Raw genomic sequence first — 9,147 nt, forward strand, 5'->3', positions numbered from 1 at the left:
GATCCGCAGTCTCTGGTCATCTCCTGTATTAGATCCGCAGTCTCTGGTCATCTCCTGTAATAGATCCGCAGTCTCTGGTCATCTCCTGTAATAGATCCGCAGTCTCTGATCATCTCTTGTATTAGATCCGCAGTCTCTGGTCATCTCTTGTAATAGATCTGCAGTCTCTGGTCATCTCTTGTATTAGATCCGCAGTCTCTGGTCATCTCCTGTATTAGATCCGCAGTCTCTGGTCATCTCCTGTATTAGATCCGCAGTCTCTGGTCATCTCCTGTATTAGATCCGCAGTCTCTGGTCATCTCCTGTATTAGATCCGCAGTCTCTGGTCATCTCCTGTATTAGATCCGCAGTCTCTGGTCATCTCTTGTATTAGATCCGCAGTCTCTGGTCATCTCCTGTATTAGATCCGCAGTCTCTGGTCATCTCCTGTATTAGATCCGCAGTCTCTGGTCATCTCCTGTAATAGATCCGCAGTCTCTGGTCATCTCTTGTATTAGATCCGCAGTCTCTGGTCATCTCCTGTATTAGATCCGCAGTCTCTGGTCATCTCCTGTATTAGATCCGCAGTCTCTGGTCATCTCCTGTAATAGATCCACAGTCTCTGGTCATCTCCTGTATTAGATCCGCAGTCTCTGGTCATCTCCTGTATTAGATCTGCAGTCTCTGGTCATCTCCTGTATTAGATCCACAGTCTCTGGTCATCTCCTGTATTAGATCCGCAGTCTCTGGTCATCTCCTGTAATAGATCCACAGTCTCTGGTCATCTCCTGTATTAGATCTGCAGTCTCTGGTCATCTCCTGTATTAGATCCGCAGTCTCTGGTCATCTCTTGTAATAGATCCGCAGTCTCTGGTCATCTCCTGTATTAGATCCGCAGTCTCTGGTCATCTCCTGTATTAGATCCGCAGTCTCTGGTCATCTCCTGTATTAGATCCGCAGTCTCTGGTCATCTCCTGTATTAGATCCGCAGTCTCTGGTCATCTCCTGTATTAGATCCGCAGTCTCTGGTCATCTCCTGTATTAGATCCGCAGTCTCTGGTCATCTCCTGTATTAGATCCGCAGTCTCTGGTCATCTCCTGTATTAGATCCGCAGTCTCTGGTCATCTCCTGTATTAGATCCGCAGTCTCTGGTCATCTCCTGTATTAGATCGGCAGTCTCTGGTCATCTCCTGTATTAGATCCGCAGTCTCTGGTCATCTCCTGTATTAGATCTGCAGTCTCTGGTCATCTCTTGTAATAGATCTGCAGTCTCTGGTCATCTCCTGTATTAGATCGGCAGTCTCTGGTCATCTCCTGTATTAGATCCACAGTCTCTGGTCATCTCCTGTATTAGATCCGCAGTCTCTGGTCATCTCCTGTATTAGATCCGCAGTCTCTGGTCATCTCCTGTATTAGATCCGCAGTCTCTGGTCACCTCCTGTATTAGATCCGCAGTCTCTGGTCATCTCCTGTATTAGATCTGCAGTCTCTGGTCATCTCCTGTATTAGATCCGCAGTCTCTGGTCACCTCCTGTATTAGATCCGCAGTCTCTGGTCATCTCCTGTATTAGATCCGCAGTCTCTGGTCACCTCCTGTATTAGATCCGCAGTCTCTGGTCATCTCCTGTATTAGATCCGCAGTCTCTGGTCATCTCCTGTATTAGATCCGCAGTCTCTGGTCATCTCCTGTATTAGATCCGCAGTCTCTGGTCACCTCCTGTATTAGATCCGCAGTCTCTGGTCATCTCCTGTATTAGATCCGCAGTCTCTGGTCACCTCCTGTATTAGATCCGCAGTCTCTGGTCATCTCCTGTATTAGATCCGCAGTCTCTGGTCATCTCCTGTATTAGATCCGCAGTCTCTGGTCATCTCCTGTATTAGATCCGCAGTCTCTGGTCATCTCCTGTATTAGATCCGCAGTCTCTGGTCATCTCTTGTATTAGATCCACAGTCTCTGTTCATCTCCTGTATTAGATCCGCAGTCTCTGGTCATCTCCTGTATTAGATCCGCAGTCTCTGGTCATCTCCTGTATTAGATCCGCAGTCTCTGGTCATCTCCTGTATTAGATCCGCAGTCTCTGGTCATCTCCTGTATTAGATCCGCAGTCTCTGGTCATCTCCTGTATTAGATCCACAGTCTCTGGTCATCTCCTGTATTAGATCCGCAGTCTCTGGTCATCTCCTGTATTAGATCCGCAGTCTCTGGTCATCTCTTGTATTAGATCCGCAGTCTCTGGTCATCTCCTGTATTAGATCCGCAGTCTCTGGTCATCTCCTGTATTAGATCCGCAGTCTCTGGTCATCTCCTGTAATAGATCCGCAGTCTCTGGTCATCTCTTGTATTAGATCCGCAGTCTCTGGTCATCTCCTGTATTAGATCCGCAGTCTCTGGTCATCTCCTGTATTAGATCCGCAGTCTCTGGTCATCTCCTGTATTAGATCCGCAGTCTCTGGTCATCTCTTGTATTAGATCCGCAGTCTCTGGTCATCTCCTGTAATAGATCCACAGTCTCTGGTCATCTCCTGTATTAGATCCGCAGTCTCTGGTCATCTCCTGTATTAGATCCGCAGTCTCTGGTCATCTCCTGTATTAGATCTGCAGTCTCTGGTCATCTCCTGTATTAGATCCACAGTCTCTGGTCATCTCCTGTAATAGATCCACAGTCTCTGGTCATCTCCTGTATTAGATCTGCAGTCTCTGGTCATCTCCTGTATTAGATCCGCAGTCTCTGGTCATCTCTTGTAATAGATCCGCAGTCTCTGGTCATCTCCTGTATTAGATCCGCAGTCTCTGGTCATCTCCTGTATTAGATCTGCAGTCTCTGGTCATCTCCTGTATTAGATCCGCAGTCTCTGGTCATCTCCTGTATTAGATCCGCAGTCTCTGGTCATCTCCTGTATTAGATCCGCAGTCTCTGGTCATCTCCTGTATTAGATCCGCAGTCTCTGGTCATCTCCTGTATTAGATCCGCAGTCTCTGGTCATCTCCTGTATTAGATCCGCAGTCTCTGGTCATCTCCTGTATTAGATCCGCAGTCTCTGGTCATCTCCTGTATTAGATCCGCAGTCTCTGGTCATCTCCTGTATTAGATCCACAGTCTCTGGTCATCTCCTGTATTAGATCCGCAGTCTCTGGTCACCTCCTGTATTAGATCCGCAGTCTCTGGTCATCTCCTGTATTAGATCCGCAGTCTCTGGTCACCTCCTGTATTAGATCCGCAGTCTCTGGTCATCTCCTGTATTAGATCCGCAGTCTCTGGTCATCTCCTGTATTAGATCCGCAGTCTCTGGTCATCTCCTGTATTAGATCCGCAGTCTCTGGTCATCTCCTGTATTAGATCCGCAGTCTCTGGTCATCTCTTGTATTAGATCCACAGTCTCTGGTCATCTCCTGTATTAGATTCACAGTCTCTGGTCATCTCCTGTATTAGATCCGCAGTCTCTGGTCATCTCCTGTATTAGATCCGCAGTCTCTGGTCATCTCCTGTATTAGATCCGCAGTCTCTGGTCATCTCCTGTATTAGATCCGCAGTCTCTGGTCATCTCCTGTATTAGATCCGCAGTCTCTGGTCATCTCCTGTATTAGATCCGCAGTCTCTGGTCATCTCCTGTATTAGATCCGCAGTCTCTGGTCATCTCCTGTATTAGATCCACAGTCTCTGGTCATCTCCTGTATTAGATCCGCAGTCTCTGGTCATCTCCTGTATTAGATCCGCAGTCTCTGGTCATCTCTTGTATTAGATCCGCAGTCTCTGGTCATCTCCTGTATTAGATCCGCAGTCTCTGGTCATCTCCTGTATTAGATCCGCAGTCTCTGGTCATCTCCTGTAATAGATCCGCAGTCTCTGGTCATCTCTTGTATTAGATCCGCAGTCTCTGGTCATCTCCTGTATTAGATCCGCAGTCTCTGGTCATCTCCTGTATTAGATCCGCAGTCTCTGGTCATCTCCTGTATTAGATCCGCAGTCTCTGGTCATCTCCTGTATTAGATCCGCAGTCTCTGGTCATCTCCTGTAATAGATCCACAGTCTCTGGTCATCTCCTGTATTAGATCCGCAGTCTCTGGTCATCTCCTGTATTAGATCCGCAGTCTCTGGTCATCTCCTGTATTAGATCTGCAGTCTCTGGTCATCTCCTGTATTAGATCCACAGTCTCTGGTCATCTCCTGTAATAGATCCACAGTCTCTGGTCATCTCCTGTATTAGATCTGCAGTCTCTGGTCATCTCCTGTATTAGATCCGCAGTCTCTGGTCATCTCTTGTAATAGATCCGCAGTCTCTGGTCATCTCCTGTATTAGATCCGCAGTCTCTGGTCATCTCCTGTATTAGATCCGCAGTCTCTGGTCATCTCCTGTATTAGATCCGCAGTCTCTGGTCATCTCCTGTATTAGATCCGCAGTCTCTGGTCATCTCCTGTAATAGATCCGCAGTCTCTGGTCATCTCCTGTAATAGATCCGCAGTCTCTGATCATCTCTTGTATTAGATCCGCAGTCTCTGGTCATCTCTTGTAATAGATCTGCAGTCTCTGGTCATCTCTTGTATTAGATCTGCAGTCTCTGGTCATCTCCTGTAATAGATCCGCAGTCTCTGGTCATCTCCTGTATTAGATCCGCAGTCTCTGGTCATCTCCTGTATTAGATCCGCAGTCTCTGGTCATCTCCTGTATTAGATCCGCAGTCTCTGGTCATCTCTTGTATTAGATCCGCAGTCTCTGGTCACCTCCTGTATTAGATCTGCAGTCTCTGGTCATCTCCTGTATTAGATCCGCAGTCTCTGATCATCTCCTTGTATTAGATCCGCAGTCTCTGGTCATCTCCTGTATTAGATCCGCAGTCTCTGGTCATCTCCTGTATTAGATCTGCAGTCTCTGGTCATCTCTTGTAATAGATCTGCAGTCTCTGGTCATCTCCTGTATTAGATCCGCAGTCTCTGGTCACCTCCTGTATTAGATCTGCAGTCTCTGGTCATCTCTTGTAATAGATCTGCAGTCTCTGGTCATCTCCTGTATTAGATCTGCAGTCTCTGGTCATCTCTTGTAATAGATCTGCAGTCTCTGGTCATCTCCTGTATTAGATCCGCAGTCTCTGGTCATCTCCTGTATTAGATCTGCAGTCTCTGGTCATCTCTTGTAATAGATCTGCAGTCTCTGGTCATCTCCTGTATTAGATCCGCAGTCTCTGGTCATCTCCTGTATTAGATCCGCAGTCTCTGGTCATCTCCTGTATTAGATCCGCAGTCTCTGGTCATCTCCTGTATTAGATCCGCAGTCTCTGGTCATCTCCTGTATTAGATCCGCAGTCTCTGGTCATCTCCTGTATTAGATCTGCAGTCTCTGGTCATCTCTTGTAATAGATCCGCAGTCTCTGGTCATCTCCTGTATTAGATCCGCAGTCTCTGGTCATCTCCTGTATTAGATCCGCAGTCTCTGGTCATCTCCTGTATTAGATCCGCAGTCTCTGGTCATCTCCTGTATTAGATCCGCAGTCTCTGGTCATCTCCTGTATTAGATCCGCAGTCTCTGGTCATCTCCTGTATTAGATCCGCAGTCTCTGGTCATCTCCTGTATTAGATCCGCAGTCTCTGGTCATCTCCTGTATTAGATCCGCAGTCTCTGGTCATCTCCTGTATTAGATCCGCAGTCTCTGGTCATCTCCTGTATTAGATCCGCAGTCTCTGGTCATCTCCTGTATTAGATCCGCAGTCTCTGGTCATCTCCTGTATTAGATCCGCAGTCTCTGGTCATCTCCTGTATTAGATCCGCAGTCTCTGGTCATCTCCTGTATTAGATCCGCAGTCTCTGGTCATCTCCTGTATTAGATCCGCAGTCTCTGGTCATCTCCTGTATTAGATCCGCAGTCTCTGGTCATCTCCTGTATTAGATCGGCAGTCTCTGGTCATCTCCTGTATTAGATCCGCAGTCTCTGGTCATCTCCTGTATTAGATCTGCAGTCTCTGGTCATCTCTTGTAATAGATCTGCAGTCTCTGGTCATCTCCTGTATTAGATCGGCAGTCTCTGGTCATCTCCTGTATTAGATCCACAGTCTCTGGTCATCTCCTGTATTAGATCCGCAGTCTCTGGTCATCTCCTGTATTAGATCCGCAGTCTCTGGTCATCTCCTGTATTAGATCCGCAGTCTCTGGTCATCTCCTGTATTAGATCCGCAGTCTCTGGTCACCTCCTGTATTAGATCCGCAGTCTCTGGTCATCTCCTGTATTAGATCCGCAGTCTCTGGTCACCTCCTGTATTAGATCCGCAGTCTCTGGTCATCTCCTGTATTAGATCCGCAGTCTCTGGTCATCTCCTGTATTAGATCCGCAGTCTCTGGTCATTTCCTGTATTAGATCCGCAGTCTCTGGTCATCTCCTGTATTAGATCCGCAGTCTCTGGTCACCTCCTGTATTAGATCCGCAGTCTCTGGTCATCTCCTGTATTAGATCCGCAGTCTCTGGTCATCTCCTGTATTAGATCCGCAGTCTCTGGTCATCTCCTGTATTAGATCCGCAGTCTCTGGTCATCTCCTGTATTAGATCCGCAGTCTCTGGTCATCTCTTGTATTAGATCCACAGTCTCTGTTCATCTCCTGTATTAGATCCGCAGTCTCTGGTCATCTCCTGTATTAGATCCGCAGTCTCTGGTCATCTCCTGTATTAGATCCGCAGTCTCTGGTCATCTCCTGTATTAGATCCGCAGTCTCTGGTCATCTCCTGTATTAGATCCGCAGTCTCTGGTCATCTCCTGTATTAGATCCGCAGTCTCTGGTCATCTCTTGTATTAGATCCGCAGTCTCTGGTCATCTCCTGTATTAGATCCGCAGTCTCTGGTCATCTCCTGTATTAGATCCGCAGTCTCTGGTCATCTCCTGTAATAGATCCGCAGTCTCTGGTCATCTCTTGTATTAGATCCGCAGTCTCTGGTCATCTCCTGTATTAGATCCGCAGTCTCTGGTCATCTCCTGTATTAGATCCGCAGTCTCTGGTCATCTCCTGTATTAGATCCGCAGTCTCTGGTCATCTCCTGTAATAGATCCACAGTCTCTGGTCATCTCCTGTATTAGATCCGCAGTCTCTGGTCATCTCCTGTATTAGATCCGCAGTCTCTGGTCATCTCCTGTATTAGATCTGCAGTCTCTGGTCATCTCCTGTATTAGATCCACAGTCTCTGGTCATCTCCTGTAATAGATCCACAGTCTCTGGTCATCTCCTGTATTAGATCTGCAGTCTCTGGTCATCTCCTGTATTAGATCCGCAGTCTCTGGTCATCTCTTGTAATAGATCCGCAGTCTCTGGTCATCTCCTGTATTAGATCCGCAGTCTCTGGTCATCTCCTGTATTAGATCCGCAGTCTCTGGTCATCTCCTGTATTAGATCCGCAGTCTCTGGTCATCTCCTGTATTAGATCCGCAGTCTCTGGTCATCTCCTGTATTAGATCCGCAGTCTCTGGTCATCTCCTGTATTAGATCCGCAGTCTCTGGTCATCTCCTGTATTAGATCCGCAGTCTCTGGTCATCTCCTGTATTAGATCCGCAGTCTCTGGTCATCTCCTGTATTAGATCCGCAGTCTCTGGTCATCTCCTGTATTAGATCCGCAGTCTCTGGTCATCTCCTGTATTAGATCCGCAGTCTCTGGTCATCTCCTGTATTAGATCCGCAGTCTCTGGTCATCTCCTGTATTAGATCCGCAGTCTCTGGTCATCTCCTGTATTAGATCCGCAGTCTCTGGTCATCTCCTGTATTAGATCCACAGTCTCTGGTCATCTCCTGTATTAGATCCGCAGTCTCTGGTCATCTCCTGTATTAGATCCGCAGTCTCTGGTCATCTCCTGTATTAGATCCGCAGTCTCTGGTCATCTCCTGTATTAGATCCGCAGTCTCTGGTCACCTCCTGTATTAGATCCGCAGTCTCTGGTCATCTCCTGTATTAGATCCGCAGTCTCTGGTCATCTCCTGTATTAGATCCGCAGTCTCTGGTCATCTCCTGTATTAGATCCGCAGTCTCTGGTCATCTCCTGTATTAGATCCGCAGTCTCTGGTCATCTCCTGTATTAGATCCGCAGTCTCTGGTCATCTCCTGTATTAGATCCGCAGTCTCTGGTCATCTCCTGTATTAGATCCGCAGTCTCTGGTCATCTCCTGTATTAGATCCGCAGTCTCTGGTCATCTCCTGTATTAGATCCGCAGTCTCTGGTCATCTCCTGTATTAGATCCGCAGTCTCTGGTCATCTCCTGTATTAGATCCGCAGTCTCTGGTCATCTCCTGTATTAGATCCGCAGTCTCTGGTCATCTCCTGTATTAGATCCGCAGTCTCTGGTCATCTCCTGTATTAGATCCGCAGTCTCTGGTCATCTCCTGTATTAGATCCGCAGTCTCTGGTCATCTCCTGTATTAGATCCGCAGTCTCTGGTCATCTCCTGTATTAGATCCGCAGTCTCTGGTCATCTCCTGTATTAGATCCGCAGTCTCTGGTCATCTCCTGTATTAGATCCGCAGTCTCTGGTCATCTCCTGTATTAGATCCGCAGTCTCTGGTCATCTCCTGTATTAGATCCGCAGTCTCTGGTCATCTCCTGTATTAGATCCGCAGTCTCTGGTCATCTCCTGTATTAGATCTGCAGTCTCTGGTCATCTCCTGTAATAGATCCGCAGTCTCTGGTCATCTCCTGTATTAGATCCGCAGTCTCTGGTCATCTCCTGTATTAGATCCGCAGTCTCTGGTCATCTCCTGTATTAGATCCGCAGTCTCTGGTCATCTCCTGTATTAGATCCGCAGTCTCTGGTCATCTCCTGTATTAGATCCGACAGTCTCTGGTCATCTCCTGTATTAGATCCGCAGTCTCTGGTCATCTCCTGTATTAGATCCGCAGTCTCTGGTCATCTCCTGTATTAGATCCGCAGTCTCTGGTCATCTCCTGTATTAGATCCGCAGTCTCTGGTCATCTCCTGTATTAGATCCGCAGTCTCTGGTCATCTCCTGTATTAGATCCGCAGTCTCTGGTCATCTCCTGTATTAGATCCGCAGTCTCTGGTCATCTCCTGTATTAGATCCGCAGTCTCTGGTCATCTCCTGTATTAGATCCGCAGTCTCTGGTCATCTCCTGTATTAGATCCGCAGTCTCTGGTCATCTCCTGTATTAGATCCGCAGTCTCTGGTCATCTCCTGTATTA

The sequence above is a fragment of the Lithobates pipiens genome, unplaced genomic scaffold (assembly GCF_037356315.1).
Source record: "Lithobates pipiens isolate NorthernLeopardFrog02 unplaced genomic scaffold, aLitPip1_a1.2 Scaffold_142, whole genome shotgun sequence".
In the NCBI taxonomy this organism is placed as follows: Eukaryota; Metazoa; Chordata; class Amphibia; order Anura; family Ranidae; genus Lithobates; species Lithobates pipiens.